This window comes from Carassius gibelio, chromosome A2 (assembly GCF_023724105.1).
Source record: "Carassius gibelio isolate Cgi1373 ecotype wild population from Czech Republic chromosome A2, carGib1.2-hapl.c, whole genome shotgun sequence".
Lineage (NCBI taxonomy): Eukaryota > Metazoa > Chordata > Actinopteri > Cypriniformes > Cyprinidae > Carassius > Carassius gibelio.
In genome coordinates, this window is record NC_068372.1 from 329,362 (window position 1) to 343,411 (window position 14,050).

Sequence of the window (14,050 nt, forward strand, 5' to 3'; positions counted from 1 at the left end):
CCATTAATATGTAGCAAAAATCACTTTCTGGGGAATAATTAACTCAAATGAAGTGAATATTAATGAGTCTATGAATATAACGTGCTTATTGCTTACAAATATTAAATTACCCAAAGAGGGAATATTTAATCATTTAAAGGTAACCTTTACTAGAATTAATTTAAGTTACTCTAGACAATCTGTTCGTCCAGCGAACTGGAAGCTAGACTTCCTTATCAAAATTCAATAAAAATACCCTTCTTACAAACTCCAAGAAATATTAATCTTCTGATTAGGAAAAAACAATATTTTCTGTGTCTGTACTACTAAGATTACTGAAATTAATTCATATAAAACAAAGCTTGTAGCGTAGATCACACGATTCAGGGACTTCGATCTCAATGAGCAATAAAACGATTCAATTCAAGCAAATTATAGGATTTAATAAAAACAGACTAAAGAGTACATAACTACAATTCACACGGGGGAAATATGAGTATATAGCAAAACGAAAATACAATTTAAACAAGGTAAACGAACAAGAATAAAAATGAGATAAATGAGAGAGAGAGAGGGAGAGAAAGTGAAAGTGAAAACCAATCTCAGCGTGGCAATTTCAAACAGTTAACTTTGCAAGAGACCCCAAGTCATTGAATAATTTCAAAAACATGGAATAGCTTAGACAACCTTAAACAGCTATTTTTAGTTGCGATATAAGAAAGTACTTGCTTTGATCTGGCTCTTGTGTGTAGCTGCGCTCAAATTGTCCGTCCGTGCGGCCTCACCGCGGTTCTTTCCAGAGCAGATGATGCGTGAGCTCGATGGTTAACGCGAAGGTAAACTTTGCCAAAAGATGATTAGACTTAAGTTCGTTTGGCTCGTGAAGACAATTGAACGAAGTCAAATATCCGAAGACAATAAAGAAAAACTAAAATGAAACGAAAAGTAAAGAGGAATAGACGGAGATCTTCTTGAATTCCGGTTGCAAAGCTGGGAACCCTCTTTTCTCTCTGGCGGAATGCCCAGAATACAGGTTTCCCTGAGCTTTTACGTACCTAGGTTTACACCTATTTTTCAGAATGAGCCAATGAAGTGTAAACAAACTGAGACGGGACAAATCTTCTTTGTTTGCTGATCTCCACCCACTGGTCTAATTTATGGCGATGACAAAATTAAACATTTTTCTTAAGCAAATCGTTCCTCTGAAACAATGCATCTTTTTGTAATTTGCTATCAAGATTCGTTACAGTCGTGTTTTTACGATTATACAGACACCAAGAACTATGATTTTACCAACCAGGTATACAGAGATACAGAGTTATTCTTAACTAAATGCATATAAAGTTTGCATTAAACACACAGTAACATTCATATATTCCACTATGCCGCATACATACATTTGAGCACAAAAAGGGAGACATTAAAATACATTTAGAGGTAGTTTTAGTAAAAAGGTCCATGGGCTAGCCAAAAATGCTTGTGCCTGTTTTTGAATGTGTGTGCGTCTTTTGAGTGTGGGTGCGTCTGTTTCGCTGGAATGTGTGATCAAAAAGGGGGGGTGTTTGTCTTCCCTTTTTGAAGTTCGATATCGCATCTCTGGATAGTCTCCAAGGCGTTATAACTCTCATCCACGCCAGGACGTTGCCGTCATGGCGGCGCCCAGGGTGGTGAGTTATGTTGTAAGAGGGTTGTAAAACGAGGGTCCTTGTTTTTTCTTTAACTCACGTTCTGGTCTTTGAGTGTAGAATTTGTCAAAGAGTCAGGATTCATTAATATGGAACAGATGGTTGAATACCATCCGCTCATTGGTGTTACAGAGTTCAGGAAATTGTCTTGACCAGGACCACACACCTAAATGCATTGAAGCAACTGCCATGTGATTGGTTGATTAGATAATTTCATTAAAGAGAAATTGAACAGGTGTACCTAATAATCCTTTAGGTGAGTGTAGATTGTTTACAAGTGTCAAAGGCTTCTATATCTGGTGAATCATTATCATTGAAAAGGGACTCTTTGCGCCATGTCAAAACACTGTCAGTTCAATCTGAAGGAGCTCCAAGAAGGTCTTCCTTCTTGTTTCCCAATCAGTGCATTTTCTGTGACAAAGCAAACTCCAAGTTCAAGGGCAAGACTGAAGAGCTTACAAAGTTTCAGAGTTTTTTTAACCTAGGGCACAGGAATTAAAGAAAGAGGCTCTTTATCGCAAGGTGCAGGGCAAGAACCTATTTGTAATGGAAGCACATCCATCATGCAGAAAAAACTTCAACACAGAGTACCAAACCCATGAGCGTGGAAGAGGAAGAGTAGAAAAGGCAGCAGACAACACTGACAGCCTGCAGGCCCAGAAGATAGCAGCACATAACAAGTCATATTGTGTGGTAAAGGATTACATTCTTAGGAATGTGATTAAATGCAAAGAGGATGTCCAGCTAAGATCCATGAGCAACTTGTACATGAAGACATTGGAAAATCAAGGTTTTCCTAATCATGAATACCGCAGTGAGAAATTGGCAAGACATATACAGGGAGACAAAGACATCTCTCATGAACTCACATTCTCCAAGGTGCAACAACATGAGTGTATTAAGTCGAACCTTATATACAGCTCAGCATTAATGTAGATGAAGCAGTTGGATGTGCATACAAACTTGAAACTTCAACTTCAAGAAGCAGCACTCATCCTCCACCCTCCAAAGAGTCAAAAGCAGCTACCATCGACACCTCTATCGAAGCAAATAGGTGAGTTATAAGTTAATTTACTGCTTTCGAGGTCCTAGATTGTCAATGCTGAACTCTTTTTGATACAGACATTTGATTTTGATATTTACTAAAGCAATTTTCTGTCTTTCTAGCTCACAGACAGAAAATTGCTTTAGTAAATATCAAAATCAAATACCCGTATCAAAAAGAGTTCAGCATTGACAATGTAGGACCTCAAAGCTGGTTGAATGATAAAGAAATAATATGTTGTGGGAAAAAAATCACCCTATGCGCTTATAGTTGATCCTCTACACATCTTTGGCCATTTTTTGCTATTTTTGTCCAGAAATAAGGTCAATATGTTGTCAAATGTCCATTAAATTCCTGGGGTCAGAATTGTATTGGAAAATGTGTTCATCTGTCTCTGTATGTTGTTTACTTCTAATGTTATGCCACTTTCTATATCACTTTTTGATTTTTCGGGGTCCTGTCGGGTGCAGCAAAGGGTTAAAAAAGAACCCTTTGGGACATTATTTCAGCTTGGCACCTGGCAGATTATGAAATAGACACTTTAAGGATTTTAAAAAATCAGGTGGCATAAAAAAAAAAAGCCGGGGGTTACGCGTGGACCCCTATTTCCATCTAGACTAATAAGCTTCTCTTTTTTTTTTCACTAAAAATCTTTTATCTGCACTCGTTCACTTCATTGATCTGCCATGTGCCTTGCGCTGCTTTATTTAACTTTATTTTTAATTTTATTATATGTCTTTTTTACATTCCCTTATTGTATAGTTCTATCTACATTTTATATTTGATCTAGATTTTTAGGCTCTACTGTTAATGTTATCTGTATGCACCAGGGTCTGAGAGTAACGCAATTTCGATTCTCTGTATGTATGTACTGTACATGTGGAAGAATTGACAATAAAGCAGACTTGACTTGAAAATAGTCTTATGTAGCTTGATGGTAACATTAGCTCTAATGCAGCTACATTTAATATTCAACCCATTCTCACTCCAAAGGCGTCAAAAACCGAAGCATGGTCAAGCGCCCCTAGCGTCACTTTTATGACGCCAAATGTGCCTCTCGGCGTCGAATATCGAAGCACTACGACCTTCATTGCTTTCAATGGGAAACTTTTGGCGTCAGAATTCGACACGAGGACATGAGATGTTTATCGCTATGAAATCACGTTCAAGAAGTCTCATTCAGCACACATCGCGATACTTGCTATCAGTTCCACAGTTTGGGTGAGTAGTCGTATATACGCTCTTTTAATGCCTTTTATAAAATGTATTCTGTCTTATTTATTAATCAGATTAGTGCCATATGTTTAATCGCTGTATTATATCGGTCATCCGCGGCTGTCTTTGAGTTTCATTGCGTTTAAATAAATGAACACAGCTGCTAATTAGTCTGATTAAACTCTATCTGTCACCTGACGTGCCATGGACCTTAGAACAGTTTTATATTATTAATTTCAGGATTAATGATGTAAGTTGTATTTGTAGTAAAATCATGGTAATCACGACACTTACAATAGTAATAAATGAAATGTGAAGTTAAAACACAGTAAACAGGACATTAGTAACTATAACTGTAGTTTTACTATGGTATATTAATAATCAATACAACAATACAATAATCACCAAACCAGCTATGTCTGTATCACTATAATGTTAGTGTTTTTATGTGCTTTTATATGATAGATATCACAGTAATCATATGTTCTGTAGCATGCTTTTAATACCTTTTAATGTAAATCCAAAAAAAAAAAAAATCAAATTAAAAATAAATAATAAAACATGCATTTTTCCATCTTGCAGTTCTTTCATATCAGTTTATATATATATATATATATATATATATATATATATATATTTATTTATTATATCTAAATATTTTGCTCACAGATCATTATTAACATTCTGTATATAATTCAATTTTATTTACTCTCCCCTTTTTATTATTTTTATTTTTTATTTTTAGCTGAAAAGACGTAAAGGCAGTCAGCCCAGTGGTGTTTCTGGAGAGGGATTCCTTCAGAAATGGAGAAGACAGAAAGCTGTGGAGGCAGATATATGCAGCAGTAAGTCTGTGATAGTTTGTCTCTTTTATCAAACATTCCTGCTGTTATAATTTGTACAGCATTTGTTGTTTCTTAAACTGTTGCACTGTCCAAATACCCACACTTGCCATCTTTGCACTTGACCACTTGATTACTTATTTGACGTCTTTCCTGTATTTTGCCTAGTGTTCGAGTGAGCATGATGACCACAAGTGTGTGTCGAACTTTTCATGACCTGATGACTTAGGGGAAGTCGTGGCCTAATGGTTAGAGGGTTGGACTCCCAATCAAAGGGTTGTGGGTTCTAGTCCCGGGCCGGACGGAATTGTGGGTGGGGGGAGTGCATGTACAGTTCTCTCTCCACCTTCAATACCACGACTTAGGTGCCCTTGAGCAAGGCATCGAACCCCCAACTGCTCCCCGGGCGCCGCAGCATAAATGGCTGCCCACTGCTCCGGGTGTGTGCTCACAGTGTGTGTGTGTGTGTTCACTGCTCTGTGTGTGTGCATTTCGGATGGGTTAAATGCAGAGCACAAATTCTGAGTATGGGTCACCATACTTGGCTGAATGTCACTTCACTTTCTGTGTTTCCCAATCCTGATCCTGGAGAACCCCAGCACTGCACGGTTTTGGTGTCTCTCTTATCTGCCTTGGAGTCTTCACTGATGAGCTGATGAGTTGAATCAGGTGTGTTTGATCAGGGAGACATCTCAAATGTGCAGTGTTGGGGTTCTCCAGGACCAGGATTGGGAGCCACTGCCTTATGGGACACTTATGTGTTTACAGAGATTTTTAATAACTAATTATCAATATTTCACATACTGTACATTGGACAGCTTCCCATGACCTCTTGTGAGATCTCGGCAAAAAGTCTGACTATTTATTCCAAAACATGATGCATGATGGGATACACAAAGCTTTGTATAGCACTCCGGAGCAGTATTGGAGAGGTTTAGTGTGTGTTTAGGACGCTGTGCTTTGGCATTATTAAGACCGGGGACAGTCTCGTTCACACACTGTCATGTACACACACTCTCAAGTGGCCAAAACTGCAAGTGTGGGTATCTGGACAGGGTCAAAGTCTTAAAAATGATCCCTAAACACATCACAGTCTTAATAATCCAGTTTAACACTTGTATGATATTGTACAAGCCCCAGGATGGTCTCATCTGACACTATCAAAAGAATTCATATGACTATAGCTTGCTATTAATTACTTGCTTTCAATAATGGATGCATTTAACATTTAATTATACAGCATCTTTACAGAGGTGTAATGTACAAGTTGCACGTAATTAATAATATTTCCTTCTTTCTGTCTTACAGGATTTTTTGCAGATAATCCTAATGCTGTTCTTCTTTTTCAGGTCTAAAATATCAAGCTCAACAGCTCACTCAAGAGCCAACCCTCACAAACCTTCCTAAAAACTAAAAGAGCTATTACTGAGTCTCAGCGAATCTTGCCATGATCAGCTCTTCCCAGGTACATTTGTTTAGAATATTTTTTTTAATCAACATTTACTCCTCAAATGCTCTGGTCTGAATCTTACTTTAAATTAACTTAATTATGTTTAATGAGCAATATTAATTGGACACAGAGTAAGTAGAGATTATCTTGTTTCACAGAAGAGAAGGAAGACCAAGGAAATGATTTGCTCAGGATGAGAAATGAAGACAGCCATCTTGTGCTCAAACAAACAGAAGTCCTCTGGTATGTGTGTGTTGAAGCAATGCTGTGTTATACAACATTTTATGATGATCTCTCACAGAACTGGTCATGTCAGCCTTGATTTTTTTTTTTTACTATTACAATTACAGCATGTTAGCAAAGTGTGACTGGACATTTTTTATATTATGTTTTTAAAAACACACCACCTGTTTTAAGAGTAGACAAGTATCATGAAATTGGTTTAGTTGATATAAACACCAATGTACATTATTTCATTGTTTTCTAAATGTTATGTTATAAATTGTGAATTGATAGTGGATTGGTTTGAAGCCAGGCCTTACACTGCACAGACTAAAACACATTTGTGAGAGAAGTCAGGAACTTTGGAGAAAGATTCTAGAGGAAGAAAACACATTTACTGCAACAATAGATTAATTCTAGAGTCTCTGAGAACTACACATGCTAATGCAGTCTCATGAGCAAGTCCTTTGCCTCTGTAACTTTTTCTTAATTCTTGCAGAATTACATTTTTATTGCAGTATTTTAATTTGTACAGATGATCTCATCAGCCAAATATGGGGTTTTGACCAAGTGATGCTCTTGAAAGGAGTGAAAGAAGAAGATGTGCTAAATTCTCTTCAGAGAAAAAGCTTCTCAAAAGGTCTCAAAACAGCTTGAAGAATGGTAAGTGTACAGTACTACAAGGGTCATAGTTGCTCACACTGCTAAAATCACACAGAACATAAGCTGAGCTCTCTGTCCATTAAACAACTTCATCTGGATTGTTTGTTTCACTTTGACCAGGTCTGGGATGTTAGGACTGAGAGATCCTCTGGCTGAGAACAAGCTACACCACATCAGTGCTGGATATCAACCACAAACTGTTTCCAGACACGAGAGAAGAAGAACATGATGGGGAGATGAAACCAGTTTAGATGTGATGATGGGTGTGATGTGGCACACATGGGTCAAATGAAAACACCATAGACATGTTTGGCAAGATATTTATTTTGTTTGTTTTACTTAGAAACAGTAACATGGAAGGTGCACATTCCATGGTGACTGCTGGTAATGTGAAACATTCAATATAGTGTTAAAGTCAAGAAATGTGTGAATCGTAACATGTGTTTCGTTTCTGTGTCTTACCGGTTCCTGGAAAGCCCAAAAGAAGTGGCAAAACTCCAGGAAAAGTCCATGGAAAGTCCTTTTTTTTTTTCTTGGGATCCACAAGTTTCAAACAGACATAGCAAAAACCAAAGCAAACTATCAAATAAATGGGCAATTTGAACCCAGGAAAAAAAACAAAACAAAAGAAAACTTATTTAAAGTACAACTCAGGACATAACAGAAAACTAAAGAAAAAACCTAAATAGTTGGCTACTGTTCCAACAAACACCCGTCCCCCCATTCAAACATTTCCACTACTCTTTTATACCCTTGACCCCCTCCCCTAGTATTCAAACGGACCAATCATAACACTCCATTTGTTAAACGGTACATTTCACACTTCACATAGACTTTCAGCCTCACAAGTCACACCCATAATGAAGTTCTCCTTTAACCAAAGGCTTCCCTCCCTAATAATTCATCAAAGTATACATATACAAGACATTTTAATCCACACATCCTTAATTGTGTAACTCCTCCCCTTCAGAATGCCATAAACTGGTTTCCTGTTCACGGGCCGCTCTTTTGGGCTTTCCAGGAACCGGTAAGACACAGAAACGAAACACATGTTACGATACACATATCTTGACTTTAACACTATATTGAATGTTTCACATTACCAGCAGTCACCATGGAATGTGCACCTTCCATGTTACTGTTTCTAAGTAAAACAAACAAAATAAATATCTTGCCAAACATGTCTATGGTGTTTTCATTTGACCCATGTGTGCCACATCACATTTTCCCCCTTCTTCCCCCTCTGGATGATCTAAATTTGGCAAACGGGACAAATAATCAGCAATAATATTTTTCTTACCTGGACAGTGCTCAATGGTAAATACATAGGGCTGCAGAGTCAGACACCAGCGCAGTATCCTTGAGTTACTATTCTGCATAGTTTGCATCCACTTCAGGGCACGATGATCAGAACGTAATGTGAATTCACGCCCCAGTAAGTAATACCGCAGGGAGTCCACAGCCCATTTGATGGCAAGTCCTTCTTTCTCAATTGTGGAGTATTTCCTCTCTCTTTCAAAGAGTTTTCTGCTCAAAAATAGAACTGGTCTCTCATCATGAGCCTCTCCTTGGACCAGTACGGCTCCAAGCCAACATCAGAAGCATCCACCTGTACAATAAATCTCTGGGTGAAATTAGGGCTCTGTAACACTGGTTCATTGCATAACAAATTCTTCAGGGCCTTGAAGGCTTCTTCACACTCACTCGTCCAACAAAACTTAGCAGGACTCTTTTTAGTCAGATCAGTCAAAGGTGTAGCCAGTGATGCAAAGTGGGGAACAAATTGGCGGTACCAGCCGATTAATCCAAGGAAAGATCTCACTTGCTTTTTAGTCTGTGGGCGAGCAATATTTTGGATAGCCTTTAGCTTTTCCACCTGTGGTCTGATCTGACCATGTCCCAGTAAGTACCCCAAATACCTGACCTCCGTCTGAGCCCATGAACATTTGGTGGTGTTAATGGTGAGCCCAGCTTCCTGAAGCCTCTTTAGGATATCCTCAAGCTGCCTTAGATGTTCTTGCCAGGATCCACTGTATATCACCACATCATCAAGGTATGCGGCTGCATACTGCTCACACCCCGTAAGTACACGGTCCATCAACCTTTGGAAGGTGGCTGGTGCTCCATGTAATCCAAAAGGCATAACAGTGTATTGATATAACCCTGAAGGAGATCGAAAGGCTGTGTAGGGCTTGCAAGAAGGATCAAGGGGCACTTGCCAATAACCTTTACACAGATCTAATGTGGTCATAAAGGATGCTTTACCCAGTCTCTCAATCAACTCATCAATACGAGGCATCGGATAAGAATCAAAGCATGAGACACTGTTTAGTTTTCTGAAGTCAGTGCAAAATCTAACTCCTCCATCCTTTTTAGGGACCAACAGGATGGGACTTGACCACTCACTTTTCGAGGGTTCTATAATCCCCATTTCCAACATGGTCTTGATCTCAGTCTTTAACTGTTCCACCATCTTCTCTGGGACTCGATAGGGCTTCTGTCGTATGGGAGTAGTGTCTTTCAGGATGATGTTGTGTGTTAGGATCTCAGTCCTTCCAGGCCTCTTTTGGAAAAGAGAGGGAAAAGATTGAAGTACCTCAGTTAGTTGCTGTTGTTGTTGGTTATTTAAGCTTGAATAGCATTCTGGGGCCTTCAGCAATGAACGAACTGGTTCCATATCAGGTTCATCCTCTTCCTCCTCTATGGCCCTCACCATCATCACTTGGTCTTTGACATCCTCTGGACCTGTCAGATCAGACCCCCTCTCCTTAAATTCTCTCAGGAGATTGACATGTAGGACCTGCTTAGGCTGTTTTCTTTCGGGACACAAAATCTCATAGGTTACTGGACCAAGTTTTCTGGTCACAACATACGGCCCCTGCCATTTTGCCAACAGCTTGCTGGTACCGGATGGTAATAATAGCAGAACTTTCTGCCCAGGTTCATAGTTCCTTCCCCTGGCATGTGTATCGTACCATACCTTTTGTCGTCGTTGGGCGGCAGCTAAATTTTCTTTAGCCAGAGTTCTAAAGTTCTCCAATTTGTCCCGCATCTGTAAGATATATGAAGCAATACTGCACTGGGCTGGTTCCTCTGATGTCCACCCTTCTTTGAGCACGTCCAGGGGCCCACGAACTTGCCTGCCAAACAAAAGTTCAAAAGGTGAGAATCCGGTTGAACACTGAGGGACCTCTCTATAAGCAAAGAGAAGAAACGGAATCCATTTATCCCAATCCCTCCCAGACTCATCGACAAACTTCTTCAGCATGTTTTTCAAGGTACCGTTAAACCGTTCGACAAGACCATCGGTTTGAGGATGAAATGGTGTAGTTCTAATTCCCTGAATGCCTAGCTGTTTATACAATAGCTTCATCACTTTAGCCATAAAGTTTGTTCCCTGATCAGTGATAATCTCAGATGGAACTCCAACCCTTGAAATCAAGTCTACTAAACATCTCACGATGTGCTTAACTTGAACTGAACGCAAGGGGTACACCTCTGGATATCGGGTAGCATAGTCACAGATCACCAATGCAAATTGGTGACCAGAACTACTCTTAACCAAGGGACCGATGATATCCATCCCTATACGCTCAAATGGAGTTCCAATAATGGGCAACGGTTGCAGATAACTTCTATCAGCCGTTCTAACAGGTGCTACCATCTGACATTCAGTACAAGTTTTACAGTAGTCCTGCACATCTTGGTACATTTTTGGCCAATAAAATCTTTGGCTGACTCGCTCATACGTTTTCTGCCTGCCTAAATGCCCTGACCAAGGGATGGTATGGCCCAGATGTAAAATCATTTGATGCAGTGCTTTAGGTACCACTAATCTAGGACTCTCGAGATCAGCCAAATACAAAAGATTGTTCTTTAAAATATACCGATCCCCCCCAAACTTTGGTACCCCTACAGGCTTACCATCCACTTCACACACTTTTGCAAACAAGGGCTGTAAAGCAACATCTTCCTTTTGCAATTCCCTAAAATTTTCAGGAACCAGCAAATGAGAGTTAATCAACTCGGACCCAGAGTCGGGTAAATTTGGTAAGCTCTCTTGTATCCTATCTTTCCCCTTATGCTTCTCTTGTCGTCTCTGTTTTTTACTTTTTCTATCCTTCCCTGCATTAGAGAACAGATCACCATCAGCATTGGGAAGGGGTTGCAATCCTTTGGTCTGGGACCTTGTAACTACTGCACACATTTTGGATACGGAACCCACCAAATCAGTTAAATAAGGAAAATCTTCCCCTAACACCACATCAAATGCTAGTTTCTCAACCACCCCCACCCTTAACAGGTATGCTTGTTCTTCTATCACTACAGAGACCTCCGCAGTTGGATAAATGTGTTCATCCCCATGTACACATCCCAAGCACACAGTATCACCATAGTTCAACATTTCACAATTTAGCAAGTCAGATTTGACCAAAGTTTGTGTACTACCTGTATCAACCAAAGCCTGAGCATGCTGACCATTTACCGTTACCATTATAAGGTGACTATGTTTCTCAGTAGATGTTGCTGATTCACCAAGGCCCTCATTCCTAGGAACATAACACATATTAGTCACTTTGGGCTTTCTAAGGGGACAAAGGGAAGCCTTATGTCCAGGTTGCTGGCAATAAAAACAAATCAGGGTTGCATTAGAATATTTCCCAGGCACTCCCATAGTCTTATCCATAGACTCCTCGACTTTACTCCTGCCCACAGTCACAGTACCTTTGCTGGTTCGTGGTGGCTCTCGATGTGCTGCCATGTACCTTTCCGCCAGTCTAGCGGCTCCTTCACCAGTTAGTGGTTGGTTCTCCTTAACCCATACTCTCACGTCGGGCCGCAACACTCGCAGATACTGCTCCAGTATGATGGTTTCTCCCAACTGTTCCTTGTTCTTCATTTCTGGTCGCATCCACCTCTTATACAAGCCCTTGATACGGTTGTAGGTCTCTCTTACACTTTCTCCCGTTGGCACCGTAAGGCTCCTAAAACGCAGGCGATATGTCTCCTCAGTCACGTTATACTTGGCCAGAACCGCAGCTTTAATGTCAACATAGGATCCGGAACTTTGATCGTCCATGCCTGCATAGGCCTCCAGAGCTTTGCCTGTTAACAGAGTTACCACTCGGGCCGCCCACTCATCAGTTTGCCATCCCCACGTTCTGGCAATGCGTTCAAACCGCACAAAGAAGCTCTCCACATCCTCACCTTCTACAAAAGCAGGAATTTGTGGTTCATGATAATGTCTGAAAGAGGCTACTGGTGGTGGAGACATACCTGGCAAATGGTCTTCAGGTAGCGTTTGAGGAGGTTCTGAAAGCATGGCTCTTCCCCCTGAGGCCTGCGGAAATGTTCTGGGAGTAGGTAATGGGTAATGAGTTTGTTGGCTCAGTTGTTCAACTGATTCCCACCCTGTCTTGGGTTTCTGGAAAATAGTAGCCTTTAAACCATTCAGTTCATCAAACAATATTTTCTCATTTCTTTGTTGTTGCTGCATAAACTTCCTCATTTCCAAAAGAAAGTCTTGACCCACCACAATTCCTTCTGCTTCACCTTGGGGTGTACTAACTTTACTGATCTTGGGTCTCACCACAGGTTCACTCTCTAGACCTTGCACGTTCATCACCCGAAATGAGTCTATCACAGCCTCCTCAGTTGCCCCAGCCTCCAACTCCAAATCACCTGCTTGAGCTTCAACAGTGTCCTCTTCCCCCTCAGAGAGTAGGATTGGATGAGCTCGGGTTATCCTTTGAGGTCCTCCATGTCCTCTAGTAGTCATCTTGAGGTTTGCAGTTTTCCTCTTCTAGTGTCAGTCACTCCATAAAGACTTCTTATCCCACTTCTGACACCATTTGTGGTAAGATGGTCGATGCAATGGCTAACTGACAGCAAAAGAAGTGGCAAAACTCCAGGAAAAGTCCATGGAAAGTCCTTTTTTTATTCTTGGGATCCACAAGTTTCAAACAGACATAGCAAAAACCAAAGCAAACTATCAAATAAATGGGCAATTTGAACCCAGGAAAAAAAAACAAAACAAAAGAAAACTTATTTAAAGTACAACTCAGGACATAACAGAAAACTAAAGAAAAAACCTAAATAGTTGGCTACTGTTCCAACAAACACCCGTCCCCCCATTCAAACATTTCCACTACTCTTTTATACCCTTGGCCCCCTCCCCTAGTATTCAAACGGACCAATCATAACACTCCATTTGTTAAACGGTACATTTCACACTTCACATAGACTTTCAGCCTCACAAGTCACACCCATAATGAAGTTCTCCTTTAACCAAAGGCTTCCCTCCCTAATAATTCATCAAAGTATACATATACAAGACATTTTAATCCACACATCCTTAATTATCATTATTTTCTGGAACAGTATCTCATGTCTTATATGTATCACATGATCTGTATCACAGTTGACTGGATGGGACTGTGTGACTTTTAAGGACATTTCATCACTCATCTGTGTGAACTGATTTATATATGAGGTTAATGTATTTTTGATGATAATTATTTTCATTGAATCTTATTTGTCTTGATGCTACTTTATCAACTTTATAGTCTATGCTTCAATAAAATGAAAATGGTGAATATTGTGTTCTGAAGATTCTTGGTAAATACACAATTTTACTAGGTAGGCTCATATGTGTTTATTTTAGACTTGGAAAAACAACATATTAATTATTGGGATTATTTTTTTATTTAAGACATAAACATTTTTGATCGGATTAATAACATCTGGGACATCAGTACACCAGAAAGTAATTTTTTTATATTTTAGTAACAAATATGCAAATTTTTTAGTGTAATAAAGGGAGTTACGAGATTAATTATTCTGCATTACAAGATGGTGCCATGGGCTTTATTGTTACAAACACTTGAGGGATAACTGAGAATGTAGCAGGAATGATCAATGGGATCTTGTACTGCATTATAACCAAGAG

General features: G+C 39.7%; 1 long non-coding RNA gene across 1 annotated transcript; it reads left to right on the forward strand.

The window, feature by feature from the left end:
• Positions 1-3,677: 3,677 nt before the first annotated feature.
• LOC128021832 (uncharacterized) lies at positions 3,678-7,359 on the forward strand. Its single transcript, XR_008185760.1, has 6 exons — positions 3,678-3,930; positions 4,670-4,769; positions 6,075-6,231; positions 6,375-6,459; positions 6,974-7,101; positions 7,222-7,359. It is a non-coding gene; the product is annotated as an uncharacterized LOC128021832 (long non-coding RNA).
• The last annotated feature ends 6,691 nt before the right edge of the window (positions 7,360-14,050 follow it).